Source organism: Urocitellus parryii, chromosome 7, assembly GCF_045843805.1.
Source record: "Urocitellus parryii isolate mUroPar1 chromosome 7, mUroPar1.hap1, whole genome shotgun sequence".
Classification (NCBI taxonomy): domain Eukaryota; kingdom Metazoa; phylum Chordata; class Mammalia; order Rodentia; family Sciuridae; genus Urocitellus; species Urocitellus parryii.
Window position 1 is genome coordinate 53,815,097 of NC_135537.1, and position 15,700 is coordinate 53,830,796.

At 34.1% G+C, this 15,700-nt stretch overlaps 1 protein-coding gene across 1 annotated transcript in view; it reads right to left on the bottom strand.

The window, feature by feature from the left end:
• Nucleotides 1-15,700, bottom strand: part of Pkia (cAMP-dependent protein kinase inhibitor alpha) — a 96,616-nt gene extending 80,916 nt beyond the window's left edge. The window contains exon 1 of the mRNA XM_026382316.2: nt 15,589-15,700. The gene's annotated coding sequence lies outside the window, so the exon portion shown is untranslated. The remainder of the gene's footprint in view (nt 1-15,588) is intronic.

The window sequence follows — 15,700 nt, forward strand, 5'->3', positions numbered from 1 at the left end:
ACTTCCAGTGATTTTTTTCAACTTAGCTTGAAAAAACAAAAGTTGCTTGCTTTAAGTAAAACAGTTCAACTGAGATGTCAATGCATCATTAATGTAAAGCTTAATGTGTTAGATTTTTTCCTATCCCCAAAATGCCAAATATGCATATTAAACAGATTTATTTTGCATGTGATTTTGTACCCTTTTCCTGTTTGACTTTTAAGTACACTTTCTTAACAATCTTGTTTGAAAATTAGAGTGTGGATTATATATGATTATTTTTAACAATATATTGAGAGCTCTTAGTCCAGCGAGTGCCTTTTTCATAGGAAATATAACCAGTCCTAAATTATCCTGATTAAATCCTATCATAATTTTAAGCACATGAAGACAGAAATAGGTTCAAGTTAGATAGAAAATATGAGTAATCCAGAGCAAATGGTAGCATAAGTACAATTATCTGTGGATTAAAATATGGAAAATATCTGAGACTTGGAATTGCATCCTGAAACCAAGTTCTAAGGAACGTTAAAGACTTACTTGGAGCACATTATTTTCTGAATGAATGTATGAATGAAGATGCTGAGGAGAGAACATGCAAGATTTACTCCACTCCAAATGGAACTGGAGTCAAGCATGGAATCAGCATATGAAAGGCCAAAAAAAGTTCATTGTTCTACCTGAATAAGTCCTTCCTTATGTATGGAATTAGAGGGAAAAGGTCCAGGTTCAAGGCTCCTCTCTAGACTAGCTTTCACAGGACCAGGCAATGTGCAAAGAATGTGGGAGCCATTGCTGCAAACCTTCAAACACACAGCTATCCTATTTAATAGTAAAATATGACTCAGTGAATGTTAATTAAATCTGACCAATCAGAATATGTTCATAGCTGTGAAGGAACTAGAGGTGGGCTTGAGCAGGGACAACACTGCTTCCCATCTGCTAAAATCTCCACATTTTCTTTGGTGTTCCTATGATTCAAGATTTTTGTAAAATCTTACAAAAATGTGTGGACTTTTTTAGAACGGCAGATAGAAAAACTAAATGAGCTAAGAGAGTTGAAGATGAAAAAATACCTGATAATAATTCTAAGATAAGACAGAATTATTGCTGTGAAAATTACTAGAATATTTTTTGTTCCAAATATGAGACTACAATATAGTATTTCCACTGTAGTTATAATTAAATGAAATTGACTTGCTATCTCCACCTAATAACATAACCAGTGATTTCTTGTGAAAAAATTTAAGAGTATTTATTCTATTGAGATCTTCACAAGTCCTCTAATTGAACTCCCTTATAGCATACAGTGTCAATGAGCTTGCAGGATTTTGACATCTCTATTCTTGCCTTCCCTTTCATTCTACAAAGCAAGTAAATAGATATGTAACAAATAGATATGTAACAAAGAGTAGGAATCAAAACTCTTTTATTCATGATAGGGGAAAAGCATGTATACGCTCACAATAATGGACCACCTGGTTTTAAATCCTACCTTTGTGCCTTACTAGTTATGCAACGATGAGTAATTTACTCAATTATTCTATTCCCCAGTCAATCCATCTGTAAGATAGGTAATAATAATGTTTGCCTCCTAGGACCTTTGTGCGGGTGCATACATGGAGGAAAAATGCTATAGTGATGAGTTTTCTCATTTTTTTAAACTGAAAACCAGAACCAAGAATTACTGGCATTATCTGTAATCAATAAATAGTTTGAAGCCATAATATTATTTCATAGAAGATTATGAACATGTGGAATGAAGGGAACTAAGACAGAAAGTAATGTCTTGCTTTTATTAGTCCTAAGTGAAAGATAGAATTAATGATGTTACACGTGAAAATTCATACAGAAAAAACTTCAACTAGTTACAGCGTACTTGAAATGCAAATGACTAATCCTTAAATCAAAAACCCTTCACTAAAATTAAAAATCTAAATGCTTTCTTTTTCTTGCTTTTTCGTAGGAGGTGAAAGAGTGCTGGGTAAGTGTCAGACTATTTTAAACAGTAGGTTATAGTGGTGATATTTCAGAAGCATAAAATAAATTGAGGAAGATAACATAAATGACCTGTTTAGATAATTTTATTAAAAAAATTAACAGAAGCTTAATAAGAGGAGAATTTTCTGTGAATTTATTTGTTCCTCTTTGGCAGTTACAGGGAACAAATCCAGGGCCTCACTCATTCTAACCAAGTGCTATACCACTGAGCCACAGCCTCAGCCCTTCTGTGAATTTTAGTTATCTTTTTAAAATGATATATGGTAGGTTGGGGCTATAGTTCATTGGTAGAGCGCCCGCCTCACATGTATGAGGCACTGGGTTTGATCCTCAGCACCACATAAAAATAAATAAAGATATTGTGTCCAACTACAACTAAAAATAAATAAATAAATAAAAGATATATGGTAGTGTGTTGTAATTAAGCTTAAAGTAATGCAAAAAATAGTATAGAAAAAATTACTATTTAAGTTAGAGACCTAGTAAATGTGTGTGGATATGTGAGTGTGTATAGGTAAAATGATATAAACTTAATCTAGACTGGCATTTTATCTAACCCAGGTATGCCATCAGTATTGATAATATTTGGTTATTAAGCAATATAGTGTTTAAGTAGGATGTATGGTATATTGAAGAGAAGCAACTGATAGGCAAAAAAAAATACACATATTAGAATGTGGTGGAGGGCAGATTTAAACCTAAGAAACTGCTTAACATGTCCACCTGCCGCAAGCTGCCCGGCCCCGGGCCGGCTGAGTCCCGCTCCTGCTGCCGAGCACTGCCTGCGGCACCCCTGCTGAGCGATCCCCTGCTGAGCTATCAGTGCACGCCGGCTTGCAATCTTACAGCCCGGTTGGGCACAAAAACACAAGCCAGTCAAACTGAGACAAAGTTTTATTTAGAGAGAGGCCATGTGCGTCCCCTAACAAGTGGGTCCACACGTGTGTGTCTACCTGAGCCGGGGGGGTTTCCACTTCCCCCGGAACACCCTCCTACCATCCTTTTCCAACCAATGGGAACTCTCCCATTACAAGAGTGACATGAGTAACCTGAGTCCTGAAATTGGGCCCAGCTGGACAGCATGAGTCCAATTACCATATGAATGTGAATTGCTGGCTGGCAGTCAAATAAAATCCAAAGGTGCCTGTATCAATATTTTTGCTGTGGCTCCTAACATCCACCTTTGGGTTGATGAAAATTGTTCACATGGGTATTCTTGGTGCAAGCTCTAGTAAAGTTTGTAGAATTTGAAACCAGTTGCAGAATCAGGCCAATTTCCATTTCATAGTTCCTTCTTTTTTTTTTAAGAATTCTTTTAGTTATATGAAACATTAGGATACAATTTGACATAATCACAAAAGCATGGAATATAATTTGTTCTAATTGAGTCCCCAGCATTCTCCCTTCCTCCTTCTCTCTCCCTCTTCTCTTCCCCCTCTACTCTACTAATTTTGGCACTGCCACTTAATAGTTATGTATACTATTAAGTGGCAGTGCCAAAATTCAAACTTGTTTCAGGCCATGGTCAATCTAGTGCTTTCTTTCCTCTGTGCTATAGGAACTATACATGTTTAATTCTTTTTTGATGCTGGGGATTGAACCCAAGGCCTCATGTGCACTAGGCAAGGGCTCTACCACTGAACTACAACTCTAGTCCCAAAATGAAGATAATTCTTGTTCTATCAACTTTAGAGAGTTGGCATGATCCAGTAAAAGAATGACTAAAAAAGTGTTTTGAGAAATATATAATGCTTACAAAATATAATTGATTATTGGTATTCCAGGATGAGTACAACTCACCTTCCTCTACTATATTCAGTATTTTCAGGGGCAGCCTAAATTTTCCAAAGACCTACTCATAACATTTATGTTTGAGTATTTTAGCTACACTTTAAGTAATGGTAAGATGATAATAAAAAGAATGCTTTAAAATATGTAAGTTTCTCATTAAATAGTTTACAAAGTAATGTATACATATTGATTGAGTATGCTAACACAGTGAGATCATAATGACTTGACTTTCATTTAACTACTGATGTTTGATATTTAAATTTTCTATTTTCTTTGGATATTTTCCTCTATGTGTATGATATTCAAAATCCATATGTAAGTATGGAACATTTATTGTTTAATGTTCCATTCTTTTTGTTTTATATTTTACAAAAAGAAAATATTAATCTGCTAGTTTCTTTATTATTTCCTCTTTTTTAGCTTCTTACTTTTAATAGTAAAAACAATACCTGGAAGGTATTACGTAAAAGCATAAAATAAAGTTCAGCATAAATGAGCTAAGTAAATATGTTAGAAATACATTAGAAATGCATATACTTTAAAGGATATTCCCATATTTTTGTGAGTTTGACAATTTCAAATGTTTCATGGACTATTCAATGAAGACCAAGTATAAATTTTATTGAGTACTTTTAAAATAAAAAAAAATATTTTAAAAACTTGATCCACTTGAAAGCTGACATGAAGTTCTAGAAAACTTCCTTTTTTATAACTGAAGTGGTAGATATAAAGCACTATACAATCCGACAAATTTAAATAACTACTATAAAAATATTGTCTATTCCATATTCTGTTAATAATCAGTATGAGGCATATTGGTTAAAATCTTATCAATTATTTTCTTAAGATCACACTTAAGTGGCACTGTGAATTTGAGTATCAAGAATATTTTATTGTCAAAGGTTGCCTGCCAAGTGACAAATCAATTTATAGACTATATTGGAAAATATTACATCTTAATATCCATATCTTGGTAATGTAATTAATAGTGTAGAAACACTAAACCAGGGATATTTTTATCTGATATACTGTTAGAAACCAGAACAATAACATTGATTACCTTCAAATTAATTTTTTTCTTTTTTCTTTTGGTACTGGGGATTGAATTTAGGGGCACTCCACCACTGAACACATTCCCATCCCTATTTTGTATTTTATTTAGCTACAGGGTTTCACTTAGTTGCTTTGTGCCTCGATTTTTGCTGAGGCCGGCTTTGAACTCTCGATACTCCTGTCTCAGCCTCCCAAGCCACTGGGATTACATCGTGTGCCAATGCACCAGGCTCAAATTAATTTTGACCTTAAAGATGTAGCAATTTCTACATGTTGACATATTTACACACAAAACTGAAAAACTCATAAATTCAAATTCTAATTTATGTAGGATTTACACGAAATATGAAATGAAAATGTTTCTCAATGTATGACAGGATTATAGCCTGATCACACCATTGTAAATTGAAAACATTCTAAGTTGAAATGCTTTTAACATACCTAGTCTATCAAGCATCATAACTAAGCCCTGACTACTTAAACATGCTCACAACACTTAATACTAGCCTATAGTTAGGCAAAATTATCTAACTCAAAGTCTATTTTATAATAGTGCTTTGAATACCTACTGTTTATTAAACACTGTACTAAAAGTGAAACAATGATTATTCTCTAAGCACTAATCTGTTAAATTAAAATGAATCAACCTTTAAAGTAATCAAATATTTAAAACACAAAGTAGTCTTGAATATATACACACATACACATAAGTACATGTTCATACACATAATTGGTTAAATAAAATTAATTCATAACACATAAAATACACACATTTGTTTATATCATAGATATACGTATGTACATGTGTATGTAAAACAGATATTTCCATTGCTTGTGGCACATTATTTTATAATGAGGCCATGTCCAAAATCTATCTACCCCTGAAACCTTTAATGATTAGCTAATGAATTCAGTCTAACAATATTGGCTTGGAATTTAGGACAAACTTACTATGCTAATGGTTTATGACTTTTTACTTGAAAGCTGAAGTTGTTTTATTTCCAGATAAACATGCAGAGACTCTATCCATTACAATAAATTATTGTATGCAATGAATTGACGTACAAGGTATTTACACATAAATTTTCCTTTTTGAATGACTTACTATTTAGATTAACAATATGAAACTCACCAATAGTCACACATCAAAACACACACACACACACACACACACACACACACACACACACACCAAACTATTTGAGTATTAACTAGATAATTAGCAGGATTTCCCAAGGCTTTTGTTAGATGAAGGAATGTTAACAGTTTTCTATAAATTAAATTTGTCCTATCCCAGAAATCTCAACACTATAACTGAATAAAGAAAATACCAGGAAGGGGGCATCTCCAATTTATCTAGAAATCACGTATGAAATCAACAGCCTCATTCAATATCCTTACTGTCATTTTTGACAATGAGTCAGTGAGGTGTGACTATACATACGGTATGATTCAGAAAGAAAATAAGATGCAGCCCCAACAGCAAATTGACGTTCCCCAGGTCATGCAATCAGTTAGTCGAAGAGTTGAAAATAGAAGTCCAATTCCCAAGGCATTGCTGAAGCTGAGTCTGACCACCTTGCCTCAGACTCTCCTGACACTGGCATCATCTTTACTGAAACATCATCTAGTGAGATTCAGAGTCATTTCAAAGCTTACTTTAATTTACAAGGGGAAAGGTAGGAAACAGAGTTCATAAGCATTTGGGAAAAGATGTGGTAATGATGTCTGGTTATAAACTGCATGGAGAATAAACATTATAAAAATGAAAAACATTTATTTACACTTACTAAGTATGTTTCAGAAATTACAGTGAGTTCTCTTTAATGTTATCTTCTTTAATATTCACAAGAACACAGTGATTTTCCTGTTTTACACATTAGGAAACAGCTCACAAAGGTTAGGTAACTTATAAATCACCTAGCTAGTAAATGGTAGCAGGGAGATTAAAAGATTCTGACAGAATTGGTTGTCAAAACCCCCAAAGATGAAGAAGAAATAAAAAGTAAACAGAGAAAAGAAAGTGGAAATTCTAGGGATCAGCATAATTTGAAGATAATGCTTAGAGCTTTCTGACTGATCTTGAAAATAACCAAAAGCTGCCTGAGAATTCCAAGAAAAAATTATTAACAATTTGATCCAAAAAAACATTAATTTTACAATCAGATGTTCTGAGACTAACTCTAGTGCTTTGCTTCCAAACCATTATAATGCCACTCTATTTCATTTTGTGTGTTAGGATAATGAAAATACTCAAATACTTTGCCTGAACAGTTTAGTGATTTTTCTAACACAACTAAATGCCAACTTTCATCCCTTTATTCAATGGATTGTTTAGTGTCAGATAATTTTATATTCAAATTTAACTTTTTCATGGTGAAATAGACTTCACAAAGTCTCAAGAATAAGTCACAGGTCCATTAGCTCAAATATGCATGAGGATGGAATAAATTTTCTCTTAATATCTTACTTTCTGTATGATTGTGATCCTCACAATAAATGAAATTGAAAAACACATAGAGATAAAAGAACTTCTGACTAATACTCTATTATTGAAATATTATAATTTGTTCTTTGAAATTTCTGAGAGTCCTAATCTGTTGTAGTTGAAGGAAGAAGGGGAATGACATTGTTTTCCTGTCCTGGGTTCCTGTGCTTGTCTGGAACAGGTAAGTAACCATATGTCAAACTTTAATATGTCTTATGTCTAATTCTCATCTTATCAAACCTCATAAAGAATAGACTTGAAAAGAAACGGGGAAGAGAATAGTCCAATCCATAATTCACTCTCACCACACCTACAAAATATTATCATGATGAATTTGTGTAAAATACCAATTTTTGTATCCAGAGGGAGATTTTTAAACATAAATGGTCTTCATGCACTTGGTTCAATAGTATTTTTGTAAATATCTATGCTAAACACAAGGACCATAGTCAGCCCTTGAGTTGCAGAAATTTTTTACACTCTTGATATTTTACTGTTACAAAATAGCATTTTACATTTACTGAGTGTTTATTACAGTATAGATATTAATAAACTCATTAGAAATCTTAATATTTATAAATTATACCAAATGCTACTGTCTCTTGCGTTGCTTTAAAATTCCGTTGCCCTCTAATCTGAAGATAGAGGAATATATATATATTTTATAGGATCACCAGCTGTTTCTTGGCTGACAGTTATAAATGGAGATTCCCAATATATATATCTTTATTCATTATAAAACCCTTCAGTACTGATCAGCAAGTGATTCTAATAAACATGGGCATGTAATAAAAAAATTAATGTCAGCCCCATTGTATATTTCAGCTGGATACCACTGTAGGAATGCACAAATATGACTAATGAAGGCAATTTTCCAGGAAGTTTCCCTTTCTTGAGAACCGGATGACAGATCAATGTGGATGACAGTGATTTGTCACAATATATTTTTGAGGGTAGTACTAATACAGTCTTCCCAGAATGAACCATAAACTACATTATTACATACATACCTTGTAATTAGAAATCCATGAATATAATCTTCCTTTTCTAAAATATTGCTAGGTAACCATAGCTACTCTTTAAAATTTGCTAGTCCTTAAATCTGAATTTGGATTTAGATGAGTCTGACAGATTATTCCCAGTGATTCCACTGGGCACTCACCAATTCAGATTCAAACTAATTTCTGTAAGTCCTATTATGCATAGAGGTATTGACATCCTAGTTGTTTTCCACTATTTTCAATAATCAAAGAAGCTGAATGTGAAAGATCATGGAGAAATGTATAAGAAACGGTATTAAAGATATTACTGATTTTTCAGTACTTATTCAGTCAAATTCTACAGCATACAGCAGAAGGAATGCAGCAGGTTGTGTTGTGGTTATCATTGAAATGGCCAAAAAATCTGACATTTTTAGCCTTGCATGTCATAGCTACTGCAGTGCATTGTTTAAGAAGGTGTGGTCATGTTGCTTGTTCAGGCAAATATCAGAATGCTTGTTTGTTTTCAGTCTCCTTTTCAAAGATAAAGATAAATAACAGAAGAAATGTTTACTAATATGTCACTCCATCCCAATCAACCAAAGAAAACGCATACTTAAAATACTGTTGTGATATGTTTAGGATCAGCTATAGTATAGAATGTGTTTATCCATCTAAATAACTATTCTGGCAACCCTTTAGTTTAAAGTAGTTTCTTAAATATGTGGTTTGAGATATGTTGCTTCATCCTTGCTCTTTTAGCATATTAATGTCTAATTCAAATAAAACATGATGCAATCTCCTGCAAGACTTCTGTTTCTCCTCTCCTGCATAATGCTATCAAAACAGGCTTCTTATGAGCAGGGTGGTTAAGGTTTCCTAATTTTCTCTTTCATATATTCTGAATGCTCTGAAGTTTACTTTCAATAAAACAATCTGTTCAGTTTTAGTTATGCTATTTCAGGACAAATTTTCAAAGGACACACTAAAGGAAATCTAAGAAAAAAACATAAAATAATAAAATAAAGAAGGTATACCAAAATAGTAGAGTAAGCTAGATAAAATGACTCATTGCAGGAGTTTAAAAACTAAAGAAAAATAGGTTTAGATGTTTCTACTTTTCTACATTTTCATTACAAGACTTGATTGACATTACTGATGCACTTTGAAATATTTAGAAAGACCAAATGTGTAATTGAGAGACTTAAAATTTTTCAATACTTGTGCATAGTGTTTTTTATCCATGAACTAAAGAATTTTTAAAAAATGAGACTATTTCCTTGCTTAGATCATTTTAAATGGATTCTCTTTTATTACCTGCATTCATTCTGAAGACAGTTTGAAATATTTCAGAACATACAGAAATATTATCTGTGGAGGAAAGTTATGATTCTATAGTTAATGTACACATTAATATAAAAATGTTTGGGCATAATCTTTGACCCAACAGTACCATTCCAAGTATTCTTCCAATAAATGTAAAAGCATCAACATACAAGGATGTATATACCACTATGTCCATTACCACATAATGTGAAATCACAAAACAATGTTGAACCTAATGGATGTTTATCAATGGGGTTTGATTGAGTAAATGATAGCATACTTTAGTACACATTACTAGGCATCTATCAAAGACAATATGGTAATGATACAGCTAGATGTCTTTAGATGTCTTTAATGTAATAGAAAATACATTGAAAGTGTTTGCCATAAAAAATTAAGGTATATGAGATATATACACTGTGTGTATGTGTGTGTGCATGCGTGCATGTGTGTGTGTGTGTGTGTGTGAGTGTGTAATAGTATTCAAACTTAAAAAGTAATGAAATTTTGATACATACAACAGTGTGGATGAACTTTGAAAACATTATGCTAAGTGTAAGAAGCCAGATACAAAAGGACAATTACTGTATGATTCCACTTATATAGGGTACCTAGAATAGGTGAATTCATAAGCACAGAAAGTAGAATAGAGGTTACCAGGGACTGAAGGACACAGGGAAAGATGAGTTGTTGTTTAGTGGATACAGAGTTACTGTTTGGGAAGATTCTGAAAATAGATAGTGTGATGATTGCACAACTCTGCAAATATTTAATACTAGTGAAGGTTATGCTTAAAATAGTCAAGTGTGTATATTAGTTTTAATATACACAAAATATGCAATATACAACCTACATGTAAAAATATACACACTTTAAAATTTTCCCAGTGTTTATATTTTGCTACAATAAAAATTGAAATATTATAAAATCTTCTATAAAGTACAAATTTACCTCTTAGTGGCATATAATGAAGTTTCTATAAAATCTCACTTATTTTCGTAGCTTACACAATTATCATATTTTAGCTACAAAGAAAGGTATTTGGGGAAAATGTAAAGAAAGCAACAGCTTAGGCTGTCCTCTGAGTTTTCTTTCTCCATCTCTGCATCTTGTTTTCTTCTGGATGAATATCATTCTCATCATACCCCTTGGAAATATCCACATTAGCAGGAACCATGATAGCTAGTAGGAATCTCCTTAAGTGTCAGCTAAGAATTTTAATGCATTTCTATGTTTCTAAGTTGATGTGTAGCTCTTTAGGATGGCAGCTGTTTTAGAACCTAGGATGAATATAATTTGTCATTCTTTCTTTGGCAAAAGCAAATATATTACTACAGACAGAATTACCAGAAATAAATAGTAACTTTGAGGCAGATAAAAATCCATCTTAAGAGAAATGAATATATTTCAAAGTAGACTACACCAGTCAGCTGCTGGCAATGTTCTGCTACATATTTGGCAGTACAGTAAGTCTGAGAACTGTCTCTTTTTTCGTGAAAATGGTTTTGATTGGAAACCCCTAAATAAACCATTTGGAATGTGTCATATTCAGAGCTCCTTCTAGGATGTCTTTTCCATGAATCAAGGTTCTCTGAATCACTGTTCTCACTGGCACTTGCTTCCCTGTCATCTCAGCTGTCTGTGCCAATGCTAAAGAAGGGTTCTCAGTTCAGGTCCTAAGGCCGGGAGACAATAGAAGAACCTCATACCAAACATGGGAAATGTGTGGGCTAATAAAACACATGTGTTGTCAGAGAGGTCAAGGAAAACAGCCTTTAACCATTCATAAGGAGAGTTCTATTGAATGTGTAAAAAAATATCTTCTCTGGTATACAAAGTCATAGGGTGTGTGTATGTGTGTGAGTGTGGTATCTGTTTTGGGAGAAAATGCATAGCTTTTATTGTGTTACCTAAGGGAATGTTAACACCCAAAGTATACAAAAAACAAAAACACTAGAAAGATTAATCACCAAACAATTTGAAACTACTCTGATGGCTCTGACCTTAATGTTTTAAAGATGGTTTCCTTCACTCTGTTACACTTCAAAGAGTCACATGGTAATGTGGAAAGAATTCATGCCATTTAGATGACATCTCTGAACTTCACTTTTTTCAATATAAAATTAGCATGTAGTGGAAGCATTAAGCGCTATGCAAAAGATGAAGTCCCTACCTAATGCTTTGAAACGAGATAAGTGCTCATATGTGTTAGGTGCCATTCCCTGTTTGAAATGCAAGCATATTGTAAGCAGATACAATATCTTCCTTAAAGTTTTATTTCTTTGTCCTTGCCATGCTTTTAATATAAATGAGCTAAATACAAATAATAAATTTTGTGAATATAGTTATTTGCACTTTCACTCTTACTATTAAATAAGGGTTTTATAAATTTTAAAATAAAAAAAGTAAATCAATACATGGACAAATATTGAGTGCCCCACTGATTTGAGGGAGAAGAGTAGGTAGATAGATATATGCCTCTGGGGAATAATTCATTTCTTCACTAAAATCAAATTGCTGAACAGCTACTATGTAATGTAGCTAGGCACTATACTATGAGTTGCAGGTAACAAAAAATTTTCAGTCCCTGAGCCTGCTGTCTAGGGCTGTATCAGAAAAGCAGACAGAGGGTGTTCACATGAAAGCATAAACCAAGATAGAAAATACTATAGGAATTTAGAAAAAGGAAAAAAAAAAAAAGCACACCTGACCAAAGAAAAGAGGAAGGTGTGGAGAAGACTTCATGGAAGAGGCAATGTCAGATGTGAGCAGGGTTTCAACACATAGAGGGATGGGCTCAAGGAACAAATGAAGACATCCTGAGGCACACAATGGAAGGTATGACATCATGAAGCACACAATGGAAGTAAGGACCAATTGGTTTACGCTGGGCATGGATTTCCCAGGATTAGGAGAAACTATATGAAGAGGTATCATAGAGCTTCTTGACACATACTACTTGTTAATAAAACTGAACAGGATGAAATATTACAGAAATCTGTCAACTGAGAGGTCATTGGCAACTTTCAAAATAGTACATTCTCAGTGGAGACACTGGTTGAAAAGAAATGACATTTCTTTCTCAGCCTTATTATTATGTCTAATTTTTTTTTTTACTTCTACTTTTCAAAATCTCAAGCTAAGTCTATTTCAATTATAGCTAATGGCAGTAATGCAGCATCACAAAAATGCTCTTTTGTTATGAGACAGCAACTTTATCCCCTAAATTTGTGGTCTCTAAGCTGATCATAACATGGATCGTCTGCCAGACTAAATATTTTCCTGTGATTAGAAAGCAATAGATTGACTTCAATTCTATCTTGTCAAAACTACAAAAGTGCCTGCAGTTAATTTAGTATCTAGTCATGCACATCATTCCATTTTTCATTTTGCCTTCATTTCCAAACACTAACCAATTAATTTTTCCTCTCCCCATTTAAAGAAAAGGAAATGAAGTCATAAATCAGTTCCAGTCACAAACTCATACATATATTTCTGCTGAGGATTCTAAATTTAGAAACATTCCTCAAAATTATTTAATATAACAAGGTCCAAATTCAGAAACTCTTCCAATTTAATTATTTTTATTAATTGTACCAAAATGAAGTTTAAATTTTCTAACTTGTTTTCTTTCTTTCCAACAAGGCTTCTTCAACTCCAATCAATAACTTAGTGGAGTAAGCTTACCTGCAAAATTACTGGCAGCTATTATACCACCTTAAACAACACCAGTCCATTAATCCTGATGCTATGTTTTGCCAAATAATGTAGTTTCTTTAGAAATAATAAAAATTATCAATTTCAAAACATCATTAGAATATTTTTATGCACTGGTCTTCAACAAAGAGATGACTCTTAACACTAAAAGAATATTTATTTTACTTCTAAGATCAATTTATAATCTATATTTCATATGCTTTTAGCTAATTTATTAAAAAGAATTATCCTATTAATATTTATCACTAATTATTTTTAAGAACAACAATTTATGTTGTCAAGCATTTTCATATTAGGAAGGAAAGGTGACAGAATAGCTGATTTTGTTTTTGATTTTGCTCTTTGTTACCTCTTCTTTTTGATGGTATGCCTGGGTCAAAATTCTAAGATCTCAAAATTTTAATATTGCAAACTCAAACCATGCTCAACACATAATAATAACAATAGCATTATAATAATAACAGTAGAATAGCCTGGAGTTCTTCAAGATCCCAGGGGGGCAGTTCTTGAAGTGGGCCACTTTATGGTGGGTTTTGCCTACCCTGTCCTCTCCCTTTACCTCATACTGAAGATGGAGACAAAGAAAAAAATTCAAATCTTTCTAAAGGGTATTATATAAAAACAGAACTTGTGATTAGAAAAGCAATTTTAATATATAATAGAATGAACATGATTTTTCAGAACCAGTATGACTGTCTGAAAAGCTACTTTGAAAAAGGAAGGTAAACAGAGGTACAATATTTTGCCATAAACTCTCTTTTTCACTGGTTCATTTTAATTTACTAAAATGAATTTACATTGCTGTTGAATCGCAATCTAATTTCAAATTTAAAGATAATAGGTCTCCTTTTAAACAGAATATTGGTACAAGACGTGCCACAATCTGGCTTATCCCAATTGTTCTCTGTTGTCGAAGTGGTATAGTTGCAATCCCCATAACAGCCATCTTAACCATTTCACAGCATATTATTCAAATGTACATCCCTAGGTGGCAACAAGAATACAAACTTGAGCTCAGTAGCAAGGGGTCTGTGAGAGAAATCTTAGAACAAGTGACAGGAATCTGTTAATGAGGAGAAAAACGTAAGGATGTTCAAATAACCTGAGGCTTAGATTGAGCAGCTCCACTGGCTTTCTGACTGCCTAATGAAGAAGGGCTCTCTGAAAACTCTTTTTGAGGTTCTTGGGAATCCTAGGGCAAACACACTACTTGCTTTTTGGGCAACCCTTGTCCAAACCCCTAACAGCTATTTGTTCACACTCCATCTGGACTAACAATAGTTCAAGAAATACTGGATAGATTGGCATTTACATTTTTGTCTCTACCTATGCATAAGAAGAAGCCCCACACTCCAATATACTTTGTTTGTCCTCTCAAGCTTTCTGGTAGCCAGCCACAGTGACTACAAGGAAGGGAGTTACAGGAAACCATGTTGGTACTGGGCTAAAAGCAGAATATTTCATTCCATTTATTTGGGGGAAGGACATAGGTAAGGGTACATACTAAGCAGGAAACCCCGTGTGAGGCAATGCCCTTTCTGGGTCCTTGACAAAATTGGTCATGGAACTGAGATTATGGATATGAGCTGACAAGAATTGTCCTGTGAGCCGACTATGACATTCACGAAAAAGATCAATGAAATGATTGACAGAGGAGATGGTAAATGAAGGGAGAATGATGTCAAAAGCTGCTCAAACCAAGCTGAACTCCAGAAGATAAGGGAAGTTTTTCCTCCATCTAGAGATCTTTCTAAAGGCTCAGTATGGAGACAGGTGTTGTGACATTGAGATGAGCACAGAGCCAGTATGATACCTGGGAGGAGAGAGGACCCAGCACCATTGAAAGAGAGGGAAGATTTCTGGTTACTTCCCCCAGACTGCTGCCAGGAACCTGCTGCTCCAAGATCAGAAATAATCAATTGAAGATAGAAGGCAGAAAGGTAAAAAGAGCAGTTCAAATTATTTCACATTTTAAATCTTCTTCAGGGTCTAAACGAATCTGGCATTGAAATGGTCGAACATTTTTCAAAAAGTATAGTGGCTGAACGCCGCCTTTGTTTGCCCAGTAACAGTGGTCCTCCAATCTCCAGCACTTGGCTGATTAACATTTCAATCCCAGTTGTTGCCCCTGTAGCGACTGCAGAATGCATCAGGGTTATTCCCCCTTCTTCCCCTGGACTGCAAACCCCATTATTAACCCAGCGGAAAGCACCGAGCCGTGTGGCCAAGGCTAATAATAGCCAGGCTGCTTACCTTTCCTGGATTGAGTCACCTAGTATCCCGGGCGCCGGGTGCCCGCGGCCACAGTCGCCGCGCGGGGCAATGTGCGTGGTCAGTTCCTGACCGCCCCTACCCAACCTGCCAG